The following is an 18,214-nucleotide window of genomic DNA, read 5'->3' as shown; positions in this document are numbered from 1 at the left end:
CCACCCCCATGCTTCACAGTAGGTATGGTGTTCTTGGGATGCAACTCAGTATTCTTCGTCCTCCAAACACGACGAGTTGAGTTTATACCAAAAAGTTCTACTTTGGTTTCATCTGACCACATGACATTCTCCCAATCCTCTGCTGTATCATCCATGTGCTCTCTGGCAAACTTCAGACGGGCCTGGACATGCACTCGCTTCAGCAGCGGAACACGTCTGGCACTGCGGGATCTGATTCCCTGCCGTTTTAGTGTGTTACTGATGGTGACCTTTGTTACTTTGGTCCCAGCTCTCTGCAGGTCATTCACCAGGTCCCCCCGTGTGGTTCTGGGATCTTTGCTCACCGTTCTCATGATCATTTTGACCCCACGGGATGAGATCTTGCGTGGAGCCCCAGATCGTGGGAGATTATCAGTGGTCTTGTATGTCTTCCATTTTCTGATGATTGCTCCCACAGTTGATTTTTTCACACCAAGCTGCTTGCCTATTGTAGAGTCACTCTTCCCAGCCTGGTGCAGGTCTACAATACTTTTCCTGGTGTCCTTCGAGAGCTCTTTGGTCTTGGCCATGGCGGAGTTTGGAGTCTGACTGTTTGAGGCTGTGGACAGGTGTCTTTTATACAGATGATGAGTTCGAACAGGTGCCATTCATACAGGTAACGAGTGGGGGACAGAAAAGCGTCTTACAGAAGACGTTACAGGTCTGTGGGAGCCAGAGATTTTCCATGTTTGAGGTGACCAAATACTTATTTGCCACCCTGATTTACGGATAAATTCTTTACAAATCCTACCATGTGTATTCATGGATTTTTTTTCACATTCTGTCTCTCACAGTTGACGTGTACCTCTGGTGCAAATTACTGGCCTCTGTCATCATTTTAGGTGGGGGCACTTGCACAATCGGTGGCTGACTAAATACTTTTTTGCCCCACTGTATAAGAATCACAGTTAGGGTTTACGCATTCAGAAAAAACTGTAATAAGCACGCAAAGCACCAACTACACACTGATGGTATGAATAAAAAACACATCTGGCTTTTGCTTTCTCTGTGCACAAGGTAGGTCATGTCAGTTTGAGCTCATACTTTTGTCATAGATCCGTAAGCATAGAGGGATCCAAACTTCAAGTACTGGTGTTTATTCACACACATCAAAAAAAACACAAGTGTTTATTTCCAAGTATAGGATTATTTGCAATCAGCATATTGACTATATGGGTTTCTTGGTCTGCAGTGAACATGCTTCCTCTGCCCCAGCATCTGGTTGTCTAGCAATTCTGTAAAGTAACAATTTCAGTATTTTTACATCTATGGTATTGTTGTGTTTCTCATTGGCATATGGCAGTGCTACAAATCTTAGTGCAAAGTGACTGTACTAACGATTCTCATTTCAAAATGTCCTTATGATGCTTGCTACACAGTAAAAACCCAAGTGTCAATTTTACACTTAGAGAGTTGATTTTAACTCTGCTTCAGATAACATTTGGTCCCACTCAAAATTAGAGTTCGATTTACTCTATGACCAGTGTTAACTTTTCAGTGTTAATTGTACTCAATTTAGTGTCAAAATTAACAACAAAATGTGTAAAAATATTTAACACTGAGGGTTATTCACACTGTTCAGAGTAATTTGATTACACTTTATAGAGCTATTTTTACTCCAAATTTAGTTTAATAATAACACTGATGTGTAATAATTTACCATTTCAAATCATTTCTCTGTAGTGTTAATTTTTCATATTCATCTTATGATGCTATATGGTACTGTGAGCCACCCTGGGGCGCACTGACAGAGGCGAGGCTGCCAAACGGGTGAAGTGTCTTCCCAAGGACACAACGACCGAGACTGTACAAGCCGGGGGCTCGAACCGGCAACCTTCCGATTACAAGGCGAACTCCCAACTCTTGAGCCACGATCGCCCCATTAGCATACAGTTCTATGATTCTCACTAGAGAAAGCAATACGGCGTTTCCCCAATGTCATAGTTGTTTGCAGAAAAGTTAAAAAAGTTGGTCAGCGATAAACTGTATGATGTACCAAAGACATAATGGGCCCTAAAGACTTCATCAAGGGCTCCTACTGAACCTGTCGCTTTACATGGAAGTGCATGCTTGTCAATCACATTGAAGGTGTAAATGGTGCTTCTTGTGGATCCCTGAGCAAGAAGAAAACTTCACTTACCTGACTGCGGCAACTCTCCGGAGAAAATTCTATGCGCATCAGAGCTCTGAGACCGCACACACATGCGGACTGGTACTAATCAACACTGTGTGGAGTTAAGTCTTCACTGTGTGTCTAACAAACTTTACACTGACTTTTAACTCTGATGTTAGAGCTGGTTTACTCCTCATAGAGTTGTAAATACTCTATCTAGATTAAAATAGGTTTACTCTGAAATATTGACACTACATTTTTTACTGTATACAGTGTAGCGGCTCGAGTTAGGCTGAACCCGTTGGCCAGCTTCCCTCAGGGTCACTCCATGGTTGATTACATGGTCCACTATTGTAGCTCTGATGTCATCAGCAATTCTATTTCTTACTCTTCTTACCCTTCCTCTCCCCCCTCCTAGTCCTCCTCTCTCCCCTTCTCATCCTCCTGTTGCTCCTCCTTGTCCTTGTCGTCCTCTTCATCCTACTTCTTCACCTCCACGTCCTCTTCCTCGACCTCCTCTACTTCTCACTCTTCCTGCTCCCTCCACTGTACTCCACACACAGAGCTTTCCTGTATTATAGTGCTTAGGCTGATTGCAAAGTGAACTAATTATCTAAAAAAGTTTTCACATGTGACAGTGTGCCAGACAGTTGGAAAAATAGTGTAAATAACAGCCATACATGTGTACAGTTTTGCTAGGAGTGCATTGATCATTTTGAAATTGAGTGTAAAGCCGTGAGTTGTGTTTACAGTTCTGCAAAAAGAGTGCTGTGCAGTGGATTGTAGCTACAGGTTTGCAAAGTGTGTGTTACAAAATGGCAAACTGAGTGCAAAGCAGTGTTTGTGCTTTTAGTGTTGCAAACTCAGTGAGTGGTTTTGCTATAAGTATTAATAGTTTTAGAAATTGTGCTATAAGAATCACAGTTAGGGTTTAAGCATTCAGAAAAAAACTGTAACATTAAGTCATGTTACACACCACACATCACTTCCTGTATTTAAAGCAGCTGAGAGTCTTTTGTTGATGTGACTGATGATTCGCTCTGATCCAAAGTTGGTCCTGCACAGAGAATCCTGTCAGTCCCAGTTTGTTTTTCTGAGACACTCAACATCTCTACATCAGTATAGAGGTGTCGTTGGCTTAATTTCTTTCTCAACACAACCCACAGGAAAAAACCCACCAACATTAAAGCTACGGCTGCTGTCACTCCAATTATGATATCTTTTTCTTGTTGATATTAAAGTTGGTCTCCGAGGTTTGAGCTGATCAGCAGCTTCTGTAAAAGACAAAAATCTTAGTTGCCATTTGTTCATGTCTAAAATGGATATTTGCAATGCACACATTGAATTTGAGTCATGTAAGAATAGATTATCATCGTATTAGGGATTTAGTTGTATGAACCATACTAAAACATTATATTCATTATTCAGGTCAGGCTACTAAACATTCACACATAGAGCACACACACAGAATTGGGAGAATAGGTCAGAGGTTTATGTGAGAAGCAGAGGCGACAGAATGCTGTCGTTACTGGGACACAGTGTTGGTGAGCCAAAGCTGGGAGAACACAGTGTGCAAAGAAGTGGGCAGCAAGGACACGAGATAAGGAGGCAGGAGATAAAGAGGGATCAGGAGGCACCTAGTTTTGAAAGAAAAAGGTTGTTGATGTCTGTGTTGTAGAATCATTACCCTGTTTTAGGTTGCATTATACTTCTGATTTAGAAATTGTGAAATTATTCCACTGATTTGTATTACACTATACTGCTGATTTATTATTGCAAATGAATTACACTGTTTTTTGATGCATTATACTGCTGATTTATAAAGAAATACTTTTTGCAGAGAATCGTGGCCTTGCTTTCCTGATTACAAAGATAACAGAACATACTGCACAGGAGATTCTCCCTCATCTCACACAGGAGGAGAAAAGCAGGAAGCCAAGGTTGTAACTTAGGCTCACTGAGAGAGAGAAAGAATGTGGATGTTTAAGTTTTTTATGACTTTGTCCACATCTCCCATCCGGACGCTTGTAATGCTCGAAGTGTTTGTATGGAATAAAGAGAATTGTATTGATTAAAGTGATTGTTGATTGAGCATTAAAACACTGAGTGTTGTTCTTCTTTCAGCCCGAAGATCAAAAGAATTGGAGTTTTTAACAGTCATAAATGCAAATTCCAGCACAAACAGTTCACAGAAGCTAAGCAGTCAATTTTAGCAACGCAGTGAAAGCTATTGGGAAAAAAAGGTAATTAATCAGCTAACCGGTGACGTTGAGTTGCCAGAGCTGAAACCATAATCTGTCCTCACTTTACACTTGGTGACAGTGGGAAGGAAAAAGTTGATTTCAAGAGGAACAAACCTCCAGCAGAACCAGGTTCAGGGATGGGCTGACATCTCCCTCGACTGGTTGGGGTGAGTGGGAAAAGTCTCACACTTGGATAAAGCACTTGGAGCTTGAGACTGTGGATACAAACTTCTAGCTTATGCCCTTTAATATGCTGAGAAATCAGAGCGATAAAAGCTGGAGAATCATTAGATTTTTACTTTTCAGCTGCCTGTAAATGAACGTCTGTTTCAAAAGAAACCGTTAACAGCTAAATCAGGATCATTTTACTTTAATGTGCTCTTTAGTGATGTGTCGGTCACGAACGAAACGGCTCTTAGACCTGGCTCTTTGAAGTGAATGGCGTGCTCCTTATTGGGAGCTGTGTTTTGTTTCTTTGCTTCACTCGTGAGTCTTGTGCTCGTGCTGAGCAGACGGGGGAGGGGCGGTAGTTACACTCGCAGTAGCACAGGAACCGAGCAGGAGGGAGGGAGTACTTCAGATCTTGTCCAGTATAATTCAAGGCCTTGTTGATAACATAATGATAGAAATTGTCTGGTGTGAAGACGAGGAGAGTGCCAGGGTCACAGGTCATAGAACTAGTAAACACATTTGAAGGGAGTAAGTGAACATCCATATTCAGCCCGTTACACAATTCCTCCATAACCAGCAATACATAATTGTGTGTTTACTCTTAGTTAGCATAGTTAACTAAGAGTAAACTACGTATTAACATGCTGTTTTTGTTCCCGGTTAAACTGTTTCCTGCTGAATGAAAATATTTTTAATGTTAGGTTTAATCCAGAGTCAGCTAATCTCAGCCAAACCGATTTACTCAGGAACAAATAAAACACTGTTAACATTAGTGGTGTGTTTATTAAAATATCGACATTTTAGTACTTTGGGGGTAAATTTGTAGTTTTTAATTAATCAGAACACAGTGGAAAAAAACTATATTATTCGGATCGGCTAAATTGGAAGGAAGTACTTCCTCTTACGCCTTTCATAGTCATATGTGAAATACAGCTGCATAAATGTGTCGCAGCCCCCTGGCGTGCGCACTCACAATGAGCATAAACGGAGTCACTTGTGGACGTATTTTACCTCCACAAACAGCCAAGAAACTGTTTGCGATACATGTGGCAAGACAGTGAGTTGTTGTGGCAACACCACGAACCTTGTGGTAGAATATGACGAGCGTATGTTGAGGCGAACTGAAGAGGAGGAGAGGGACAGGTGCTGCTGGGGCGAGACAGACGTCTCTCGCGGAGTCGATTCAGGTTTTTTTATTTCAATATGATAATTCTGCATTATTAAGCAATAAGAACAAGTAGTCTGATGTCTTGTAATCATTGTGAAGCTATATTATTATATTATTATAATTACATAATACAATTATATATTGGCTTTTGAAATACAATGAAACCTTACGTGTTTGTACAGAGTGTCAGTTATGGATCAGTATCGTCGATACCACCCTGAATTTTACTTGGTATCGTATCGGAAAGGAAATCAGTGTTTAAAACACTGTTCGAAATGTTAATGTTTGAAATAAACCAAACATTAACATTTAAAAGTTATCTATATATCATGTTTAACTTGAGTAATGAAAGACCACGGGGGGGTTTGAATCCGCTCTTCTCGCCGGGCTCTAGTGATCCTTGACCTCTTGGTCTGCTATCAAGCTGGTGGCTAACAGACGTCTCTGAAAACATCAGAGCACTTTTGGAAATATGGAAATATCCTGATAAATCGAGCAGATATTTAAAGTTTACAGAGATACATTCTTGCCCGAAAATAAAGTTCATTTTGTGACCCAGAAAGAGTCATATTTAATATTTAAAAGTTTGTAGCCGCGCTCCTCCACCATTGCTGCATTTGAGTTTTGGATGAAATGTATTCTGGGATATTTAGCTGTACCAAGTCCACACAAATCACCACCAATGCATGCTCAATAAAACAGGCGGAGCGAGTTCTCAGCTTGATGCGTGCTTTGAATTGGAACAGTACTTGGTCTCTGATTGATGACGTATTACGAGTACACGAGAACACAAGTACGCACATTGAGACAGGGCCAATATTTCCAGGTTTTTCACTCACTTGATGTATCAGGTTTACTCCACGTTCAAAATGGCTGAAAAGTTAATGTCACATAATAAGCAGTCACATGTCTACAAAACTTCAACAGAGACAGTTTAAGAATTAAATCCATCCTGCTGTGAAAGCACATTTCACTGCACCTTCCCTCCTCCCAGTCCACTTGTGACAGCCTGATTGCTCTTCACTGAATATGGTACAAACACAAAAATCATCGTCACGCCCCCAAGTCCTCTGACACTGGAGCGGCCAAACACACTATTTCTGGTTTCCACTTTAAGCAAAAATATCTTGTGTTAAGGAAGCAGATCTCAGGAATCTAATGTTAATATTCATCTACATGCAGTGTTGATCAAAAGAGCCAATAATCAGTTTTCTCAGTTTACAGGATTCTCTTTGTTCTCATTATGATGGTCAGGAGGTCCTAACAGGATATGATGTTATTCATAGTGATGTCAGAAACAGTAAAGCTTTAAACTTGGATTTAATAGATTTATTTCAGTGCCTTCATTACTAATGCAACTTAACTCATCTAATAATGGAATCAGAAAACTTCCTCAGATCAGTCAGTGGAAACAGGTTGATCAACAATGTGAATGAGACTTTTGGAGTTCACTGTAACCCTCGTGTTGTCCTCGGGCCAAAAATGGTCTCTAGGTGAATGTTAAACAAGTATATGGGAATCCTGAGGACAACACATGATAGACAAAATAATGAGACATGATCCAAGAAATCATGAACTTCATGCAAGTCTGTTCATTCATGAGCTATAATCATAAACTCGATGAAGGAAACAGTTTTTCAAGTTTACATTATTTTGAAGGTAAACAGACTGTCACTGATAATGAAACTAAATGAAATCATCGACCTCAGAGCAACGTGAAGCTGATTTGAGATGTTTAGTTTTATTTCATTTCCTGTGATTCAGTTTTTTACTGAATGACAGTTTTTAATGAAGTATTCATGTTGATTTTATAATGATGATTATGTATGATAAGCTCTGATTAAGCTATAGCGTGAACAGGAAGTGATGCTTTTCTTTTCTTACAGAATCAGTGGTGTTTGTGTTCTTCGATCCACACTGATCTGCTGCTTTATTGTCTGATCTCATACAAACTCTCAGAGTGTAGCTGTGAGTTCAGACCCTCAGGATTCATTTAGAGACTTAAACTTTGTACTTGAAGCTTTAATGTTTTTATTGATAAGTTGAAATTGTGTTATGAACAAATGTTATTTTTCTATTTATCTATTTAAAAAACATTAATAATAAAGTACATGTAAACATATGTTATGGATTTATAAATGTACATTTTAAAAGCAGAACACAGCAGTGTTTGAGTCTTAAGAAGTAAAACACAACACTGACTCACACACTTGTAATCATAACTCTTATCAACATGTCATAAATTTTTCTTGTGCGCTGCAGTTTCTTCTGTTTCATAGTTTCTACATTATTGCTGCTCCAGCTCAGCACAAATCCTCTGAATGACAGGAGGCAACATGAAGTTTAGAGGATACTGGTGACTTATGAAAGTAGACTGGTAATAATCATTTTCTGATATTTAATACTGACTCTGCTGACTGTTGGTCTGTGTAGATCAGCAGAAATGTTTCATATAAATGTGAATTTTCAGAGTAAAACAGACCAAAGAAAACAGTCTGACACTTTCTGTTTGAAAGTTTATTAGGACATTTTTAGTTTGATGTTTGAATTCAAATGATCAGGTTTTGTTCTAAAACTCAGAGACTCAGAGAGAAAATGTGAATTTAAAAGTAAAACTCTGAACATAACCTGCTCCTAACAGTTTTTTTTTTCTCTTATTCTGATGTGTTGTTAGTGTAATTGATTTTAATGAATGTGAGAAACCCAGATGTGTTTGTGTCTCTGCAGTAGAGAGACGAGGAAGGATCGGCCTCTACTGTGGACTGACAGCATCCCTGCTTGTAAAATTGTTTGCTGCAAACAGGAAAATCAAATCAAATAATAATAAAAATATTATTACACATTTATTATGAATATTATTACACTGTGATATTTTGATATTTATTGTTATCTCAGACCTTGAAAGTTACAGGTGTTTTAGGCTGAGCCTGTGGAGCAGGATTAGAGCTCTCGCTGGTTTTGGGTTAGTGACAGTTTAACAGGTGCCTGTGAAGTTGTTAAAATTAGATCTACTTTAACAGTCTGTTTAAATTGGGACCCAAAGTAGGAACTCTTCCTGGGTTTAATGTTAAACTTAAATGTTTTCACTCAAAACCACAAAAACTAAAAAACTGTGTTTTTCCGAGATCATTTGGAGAAATTAAAAAAAAGCCAAAAAACAAAAATGAATATTTTCTGTGTTCTGTCTCATTCCCCATGACCAGCCATACATATAAAATAAGAAGAAGCTGAGGTGTAAGCAGGAACCAAAGAAGTTTGTGCTAAGTTCAAGCATTTTAGCCAGTTTAACTATGGCAGGTGGCACTCTAATACCATTTACGTTTACCAGCTGAGGCGCAGAAAAGATCACAGAGGGGAAACTGTCGGACCAACACAGGAAGTCTCAGATGCAGAAGTTTTACTGTGTCCAGGGCCCGCTGGGCAACACCGGACATGTGAAAAGACAAAACAGGTTTGAACACAAACCAGTCACTAGAAGGAGCATCGGCTACAGAACACAAAGTCTTAGACTGTTTATGCTCCTCAGCACGCACTGTTTTATTTACAACTGTTGATGGTGTGTGGCTGGGCTCAGGCTGGGAAACCTCAGAATTAAGAGGATGAGGAGTAAAACAGTCCAGCGGGGATACAATGCCAGTAATAGCGTGTAGGTGAGTCTGGGGTGGAATAACAGTCCTTTGTTCAGCTCAACAGCTGGAAAATCCAGATTGGCTAACTCAGAGAAAACACTGCGAGCAATACCAGAGTCTGACGGCTCAGGAACACAAAGATCACTGGCGAGGACAACCGGTGAATAACTTGACACCGAGGTGTCACTCTGAATAATGTCTTTATATCCACGGAAGACCAAACAGTGTTACTCACAGTTGTCGATCTGTCATGAAGTCGAGGATCAGAAAGCTCGAGCTGAGCGTGTGAAACACAGTCACTCTCTCCCACGGCTGCAGTCTGCTCAGCTGTACTGGAGCGACGGCGGCGTGAACACCATTTTCGGCCAATCTGACAATGTGTGATGTTTTGACAAACACCGGTTCAGGAAGCGCTCCTCTCCTGTTCAGGTGGATCAGTTTAGTGGACCCGGTTTGTATAAAGTGCAGTTTCTGGTTCTTTGAATTTAAATTGGTATTCTGCTAAATGCAGTTTGTCACTCTGAAGATATTGTAGCTGCTGCTGAGGGATACCCTGCCCCAGCCAACATTTATATGTGGGGCCCATATGGTTTGGAAATGGGCTGAAAATGGGCCCCATATAGGATTGTCCGCGGGTTCCGTAATGGCCCCATATTAAATGCCCATATAGGTGTTATGTTAGGAAAATCTGGGAACTAAATGGGCCCCAACTGGGCAAAGTACACAGGAAACCACCCGGGCCCCATCTTTCAATTTTTTGTGGGTACCATGTGGGTACCACAAAGGCTAAAAAGTGAGTTTTAAGTGGGATTGTCCGCAGGTTCCATAATGGCCCCATTTTATAAGCCCATCTCGGTGTTATATTGGTAAAGTCTGGGAACTAAATGGGCCCCAACTGGGCAAAGTACACAGAAACCCACCCGGGCCCCACCTTTCAAGTTTTTTGTGGGTACAACATGAGGAAAACATGAGCTAAAAAGTTGGAATGGCATTATCGGTGGGTTCTGTAGTTGCATCTTACTTCTAGTTTCAATTGGCAAATTTCTGGCACTGGGTGGGCCCCATGTAGCAAAACAGTCACAAAATCAATTTATCAGACGGCCAATACGGGTTCTGTGACAGAAAGACACCAAATATATTGACCGCAAACAAAAACTAGTTTGTAAATAAAAAAAAAAATTCAAAAATCACAAGAGTACACAAAACAACATTTTTCACATTTATTTTGTCCAACAACTGTGATTTTACTTAACTGTATACCAAAGTGCGTAAACTTTTAAAAAACTAAAAATGTCAAACTACAGCAAAATTCCTTAGATATTTGGAACTGTAGCAACATGGGGAAAAAGTCAGATGGAAAACTCAAAAGTTTATCTTGAATCAGCAGGGTTTCGTTTTTTGTTTTTTTTACAGAGCCGTAACTCTATTTTGTACCCTTGCAGCCCTCGGTCCTCCTCTGTCTTTAGCTCCAGTGAACCACTTGGACAGAGCCTTCTCTGCTTCTTGCAAGTTGACTTTTGATGTTAAATAATTCTTCTTCAGTGTCTCTGCAAATGAAGAAGAAAAATGGGCAAGCCAAAGTAAAGTTAATCTTAGCTTACTTAATTTGGTGATGATTCGCGAAGAACAATGTTTATTTCACTTTATTGCCTCAAAAAATGTAGACAAATTGCATGATAACCAATCTCAGTTACACTTCCAAACACTTTATTAAAAAAGTTTAGTTTTCTAAAGTTCAAATGTCTCAAGTGAAACTAACTTACCATACACAACATTAAAAAGAAGCAAATCTCTGAACTTTTTTTTCCCTTGGCGGCCAAGCATGTTGTACTCCACAGCCAGCTCAGGTCATATGAGGAATTTCATCATCCTTCATGTGGCATCGTCTACACTTGTTCTCCCTGTATCTGCTACCATGGCAACCTGAGGGGAACATACAAAAAGGATAGATTAGATCCTGGCCTCTGGTTAGGATGCCTCCCTGGTGAGGTGTTTTGGGCATGTCCCACCAGGAAGAGACCCAGAACACCCAGGACATGCTGGAGGGACTATGTTTTTCAGCTGGCCTGGGAATGCCTTGGGATTCCCCCGGAGGAGCTGGACCAAGTGCCTGGAGAGAGCGAACTCTGGGCCTCTCTACTTAGTACCGGATTGGGTCGCGGGGGGCAGCAGCCTAAGCTTAAGATAATGGACCAGGCATGGAGGATAAATAGACACGTTACATATTACTTAATGTTTACTGTGTGTGATAAAAAAAAATATGGTAGTAAACACAAGCTAAACTAAAAAAATTAATTGCGGTTCCTTAACCCTTTATCCCCAATAATGTTACACAGGATAACCGGAATTATATATTGTTTTAGCTGTAAAAGTGTCATAAAATCAGCTGTGAGTGTGTGTGCTTTTGTCCCTTTTTTCAGTATTACTACTACTTTACACATCTGGTAGGTTTTTTCCTCTACTGTATACTATATGAGTGTAATCAAGGATTAATGACAGAAAAAAAAAGAAATTGAAATTTTGCTGGTTTTACTGAAAAAGGCAATCAAAATGTACATGAATAAAATATTTAAATTAGTCAATTCGAATTGATAACTCTAAAACACTGAACAAAATCAAGTATTTGACCCTGTGGTTTATTTTTGGACATCTCTTTTCTTCTAAAAGTCCAGGCGTGTTGGGCCCCTGGTAGCTCAGGTTTGACAAGACAGGTTTGGAAAAGCCTGTCGCTATTTGTATAAACTATCATAGCGGAACAAAAGTAAAAAAAAAAAAAAATCTTTATCTGTTATCAGAATCAAATATTTGATTAGAATAAAACATTTTACTTTCAGGAAGATTTCTCGTTACATCTGTCATAAAAGTAACAACATCTCAGAAAAGAAACATGATAGCAACAGAAAAATATGATAGCAGTGTGATGTGATGGTCCCTGGCCAGATTTTTACACATATTATAAGCCCTGTGACACAAAAACCACTGAACTCGGACACGCACAGACTGTTTTCCTTCATGGTAATGAAGAAAAATGCTGGTCTGGTATGTAAAAGGGAATTTATTCTTCCAGGACCTGAAGCTGCTGAAGCAGCCCTCCAACAGCCAAACCTATCTGTTCTCTGATTGTCTTGATGCATGCTCAATCATCCAGGTAAGTAAATCTGCAAAAGTTGATTCTGTTCATCTGGACGTAGCGTTTTCAGCATTTTCTCCCACTGAAAACACTACGTCCAGATGAACAGAATCAACTTCAATTCAATTCAATTCAATTCAATTCAATTTTATTTATATAGCGCCAAATCACAACAAAAGTCGCCTCAAGGCGCTTTATATTGTACAGTAGATAGCACAATAATAAATACAGAGAAAAACCCAACAATCATATCATATGACCCCCTATGAGCAAGCACTTTGGCGACAGTGGGAAGGAAAAACTCCCTTTTAACAGGAAGAAACCTCCGGCAGAACCAGGCTCAGGGAGGGGCGGCCATCTGCTGCGACCGGTTGGGGTGAAAGAAGGAAAACAGGATGAAAGACATGCTGTGGACGAGAGACAGAGATTAATAACAGATATGATTCGATGCAGAGAGGTCTATTAACACATAGTGAGTGAGAAGGTGACTGGAAAGGAAAAACTCAATGCATCATGGGAATCCCCGGCAGCCTACGTCTATTGCAGCATAACTAAGGGAGGATTCAGGGTCACCTGGTCCAGCCCTAACTATATGCTTTAGCAAAAAGGAAAGTTTTAAGCCTAATCTTAAAAGTAGAGATAGTGTCTGTCTCCCGAATCCAAACTGGAAGCTGGTTCCACAGAAGAGGGGCCTGAAAACTGAAGGCTCTCCCTCCCATTCTACTTTTAAATACTCTAGGAACAACAAGTAGGCCTGCAGAGCGAGAGCGAAGTGCTCTAATAGGGTGATATGGCACTACAAGGTCATTAAGATAAGATGGGGCCTGATTATTTAAGACCTTGTAAGTGAGGAGCAGGATTTTGAATTCAATTCTGGATTTAACAGGAAGCCAATGAAGAGAAGCCAAAACAGGAGAAATATGCTCTCTCTTTCTAGTCCCTGTCAGGACTCTTGCTGCAGCATTTTGGATTAACTGAAGACTTTTCAGCGAGTTTTTAGGACATCCTGATAATAATGAGTTACAGTAGTCCAGCCTGGAAGTAATGAAGGCATGAACTAGTTTTTCAGCATCACTCTGAGACAGGATATTTCTAATTTTAGAGATGTTGCGCAAATGGAAGAAAGCAGTCTTACATATTTGTTTGATATGTGCCTTGAAGGACATGTCCTGGTCAAAAATGACTCCAAGGTTCCTCATAGCATTACTGGAGGCCAAGGTAATGCCATCCAGGGTAAGGATCTGGTTAGATACCATATTTCTAAGATTTTCAGGGCCGAGTACAATAACCTCAGTTTTATCTGAATTAAGAAGCAGAAAGTTAGCGGCCATCCAGGTCTTTATGTCTTCAAGACATTCCTGCAGTTTAACTAATTGGTGTGTGTTACCTGGCTTCATGGATAGATAGAGCTGCGTATCATCTGCATAGCAGTGAAAATTTATGCTATGTCTTCTAATGATGCTGCCTAGGGGAAGCATGTATAATGTAAATAGAATTGGTCCTAGCACTGAACCCTGAGGAACACCATAATAGACCTTAGTGTGTGAAGAGGACTCTTCATTTACTTGAACAAATTGGAGTCTATTAGATAGATATGATACAAACCACTGCAGCGCAGTACCTGTAATACCTACAGCATGTTCTAATCGCTCTAATAGGATATTATGGTCAACAGTATCGAAAGCTGCACTAAGGTCTAGCAGGACAAGCACAGAGATGAGTCCACTGTCAGAGGCCATAAGAAGATCATTTGTAACCTTCACTAAAGCTGTTTCTGTGCTGTGATGAGCTCTGAAACCTGACTGAAACTCTTCAAATAAGCCATTCCTCTGCAGATGATCTGTTAGCTGTTTGACAACTACTCTTTCAAGGATTTTTGATATGAAAGGAAGGTTGGAGATTGGCCTATAATTAGCTAAGACAGCTGGGTCTAGAGATTGCTTTTTAAGTAAGGGTTTAACTACAGCCACCTTGAAGGCCTGTGGTACATAGCCAATTATTAGAGATAGATTGATCATATTTAAGATTGAAGAATTAATTAATGGCAGGACTTCTTTGAGCAGTTTTGTAGGAATGGGGTCTAAAAGACACGTTGATGGTTTGGAGGAAGTAATTATTGAAGTTAACTCAGAAAGCTCGATTGGAGAAAAAGAGTCTAACTTAACATCAATGGTACTAAAAGTAGCTGTAGACGATATTACATCTGTGGGATGATTATTGGTAATTTTTTCTCTAATGATAAAAATTTTATTTCTGAAGAAGTTCATGAAGTCATTACTAGTTAACGTTAAAGGGATTGTTGGCTCAGTAGAGCTCTGACTTTTTGTCAGCCTGGCTACAGTGCTGAAGAGAAACCTGGGGTTGTTCTTATTTTCTTCAATCAGTGACGAATAGTAAGATGTTCTGGCTTTGCGGAGGGCTTTCTTATAAAGCAACAAACTATTTCTCCAGGCTAAATGATGATCCTCTAAATTTGTGACACGCCATTTCCTCTCCAGCTTACGAGTTATCTGCTTTAGGCTACGTGTTTGAGAATTATACCACGGAGTCAGGTACTTCTGATTTGAGACCTTAGTTTTCACTGGAGCTACTGTATCCAGAGTCGTACGTAGTGAGGAGGTAAAATTATTAACAAGATAATCGACCTCTGTTGGAGTAGTGTTCAGGTAGCTGCCCTGCTCTATGTTGGTACAGGGCATTGAAGATGATAACAGTGGGTGGATTATATTCTTAAACTTAGTTACAGCACTTTCAGAAAGACATCTAGTTTGATAAAGTCTACTCTCCACTGCTGTGTAATCAATTATTGTAAATGTAAATGTTATCAGGAAATGATCAGACAGCAGAGGGTTTTCAGGAAACACTGTTAAATGTTCAGTTTCTATGCCATATGTTAAAACAAGATCTAGAGTGTGATTAAAGTGGTGGGTGGGTTCTTTTACATTTTGAGAGAAGCCAATTGAGTCTAATAACAGATTAAATGCAATTTTGAGGCTGTCATTTTTAGCATCTACATGGATGTTAAAATCACCCACAATAATTATTTTATCTGAGTTGAGCACTAAATCAGATAAAAAGTCTGAGAAATCAGACAGAAACTCTGTGTAAGGCCCAGGTGGACGATAGATGATAACAAGTAAGACTGGTTTCTGAGTTTTACAGCTGGGGTGGACGAGGCTAAGCATCAGGCTTTCAAATGAATTAAAAGTCTGTCTTGGTCTTTCGTTAATTAATAGACTGGTGTGAAAAATTGCTGCCACACCGCCCCCTCGGCCTGTGCTTCGAGGTTTCTGGTAGTTAGAATGACTCGGGGGTGTTGATTCATTTAAACTAACATAATCATCCTGCTGCAACCAGGTTTCTGTAAGGCAGAGTAAATCGATTTGTTGATCAATTATTAAGTCATGCACTAACAGAGACTTGGAGGAGAGAGACCTAATATTTAATAATCCACATTTCACTGTTTTACTCTTTGGTTCAGATGTGGATTCTGTATTGTTCTTTCTTTTTGATTTTTTATGTTTAAATTGTTTTTTGCTGGTTTTTAGTTTGTTTTTTGTCTGTTTGGGAGCTGACACAGTCTCAATGGAGATGGGTTTTTGGAGGGGTAGCAGGAGGAGAGAAGCTGCAGAGAGGCGTGTAAGACTGCAACTCTGCTTCCTGGTCCCAACTCTGGATAGTCAGATTTTGGGGGGTTTAATAAATTTGTCCATATTTCTAGAAATGAGAGCTGCTCCATCCAAAGTGGGATGGATGCCGTCTCTCCTAACAAGACCAGGTTTCCTCCAGAAGGTTTGCCAATTATCTATGAAGCCCACATCGTTTCTGGGACACCACTCAGACAGCCAGCAATTTAAGGAGAACATGCGGCTAAACATGTCACTCCTGGTCTGATTGGGGAGGGGACCAGAGAAAACTACAGAGTCCGACATTGTTTTGGCAAAGTTACACACCGATTCAATATTGATTTTAGTGACCTCCGATTGGCGTAAGCGGGTGTCATTACTGCCGACGTGAATTATGATCTTACTGTATTTACGTTTACCCTTAGCCAGCAGTTTTAAATTTCCTTCAATGTCGCCTGCTCTGGCCCCTGGAAGGCAATTGACTATGGTTGCCGGTGTCTCTAGCTTCACATGTCTGAGAACAGAATCACCAATTACCAGAGTTTGACCCCCGGCGGGTGTGTCGCCGAGTGGGGAAAAACGGTTAGACACATGAACAGGTTGGTGGTGTACCTGGGGCTTCAGTTTAAGACTATGCTTCCTCCTCACCGTCACCCAACCGCCCTCGTTCCCCAGCTGCTTGGGGTCTGCCGGGGAACGGCTAGCGGGGCCTACGCTATCTTCGGCTGCACCAGCTACAGGGGCCTGACTAGCTACGGGTGAATGAAGGGTGCGAAGCCGAGTCTCCAATTCAGTAATCCTGGCCTCCAGAGCTGCAAATATGCTACATTTGTTACAGGTATCATTACTGCTAAAGGAGGCCGAGGAGTAACTAAACATCTGACACAATGAGCAGGAAAGTGCAACAGGGACAGGTGAAGTAGCCATGGTGCTAACGAGTCGGCTACGAGCTAAGCTAAGCTAGCGAAACAGTACAGAGACAGTGAGTGAATACTTTGGCTATAAATTAGGTAGTGAGCACACAGAAAGGGTGATTCAGATGAAGCACTATAAGATTATACTATGAAAAAGGGATGTATCAAAAGATTTCAATTAAATTGCTAAGCAGAAAAGCTACTCAGAAACACCACTGTGTTTGAGCAGGAACAGGAAGTGATACTCTACCGCAGAGCGAGCGAAACACCAAGTGACAGCGCCACCCAAAGTTCAAGGGTGGCGCTGTCACTTGGTGTTTCGCTCGCTCTGCGGTAGAGTATCACTTCTGGAGATGTTCTCTGATTGGATTGTTTAATTGGTGATTGACATGAAATTGACCAATCAGCTGAAAGGAAGAAAAAATAGGGTCAAAATTTGTAAGTATAAATCCACACACAGCCAGGAAAGCCGAGCGCAGAGTTGTTTGTAGCACCAATTCAGCAAGAGTGGAGCCAGATGGATTTTCCATCCGTCCACACTGTAAAGTCTATAGACCAGCAAGCGATAAATTAACAGTGTTGTTGGTATTTTCTAAAACAGTTGTATGCAATAGGAATCGCTGTTTATAGTCCTCCTGTATATCTGCATGTTGCCTCCCAATTAAAACCTGTGATAATGGAGATTCAAATTCATGTCATACCTATACCAACAGTTATCAAGTATCCGGATCGACCTTTACTGATGTGCTTAAAGGAAAATTGTTATTTCCATGTATTTTCCTGTTCTGCCTTCAATTTTGAGGAGTTCCCCCCACATTTCTAGTTGTGACAGTGCACTACAACAAAAAAATCTGCTGTGATTTACATTTGTTGAATGAGCAATTTTGTAAAATTGTCTATTTTTGTATTCACAGTTTACAAATCTGTCCTGTACGGCATGGACTGATTGCATGCTAAAAAGTTGTTGCTTAAGAATAAAACAATACATTTCTAATTAATAACATCAGCAGAAAGCCTTGTTATTAATTAGATGTACAATTTCTATAGAATAGGAAACAACTCAGTTAATTTTTGATCATATCAATACCAGCATATTACACGACTAGTGATGGGATCTCTTTTTAGAGAACTGGCTCTTTCTGCTCGGCTCACTAAAAAGACCCGGCTCTTTCAGAGAAACT

This window comes from Pelmatolapia mariae, linkage group LG3_W (genome assembly GCF_036321145.2).
Source record: "Pelmatolapia mariae isolate MD_Pm_ZW linkage group LG3_W, Pm_UMD_F_2, whole genome shotgun sequence".
NCBI classification, from domain to species: domain Eukaryota; kingdom Metazoa; phylum Chordata; class Actinopteri; order Cichliformes; family Cichlidae; genus Pelmatolapia; species Pelmatolapia mariae.
Note: the sequence above shows the minus strand (reverse complement) of the source record.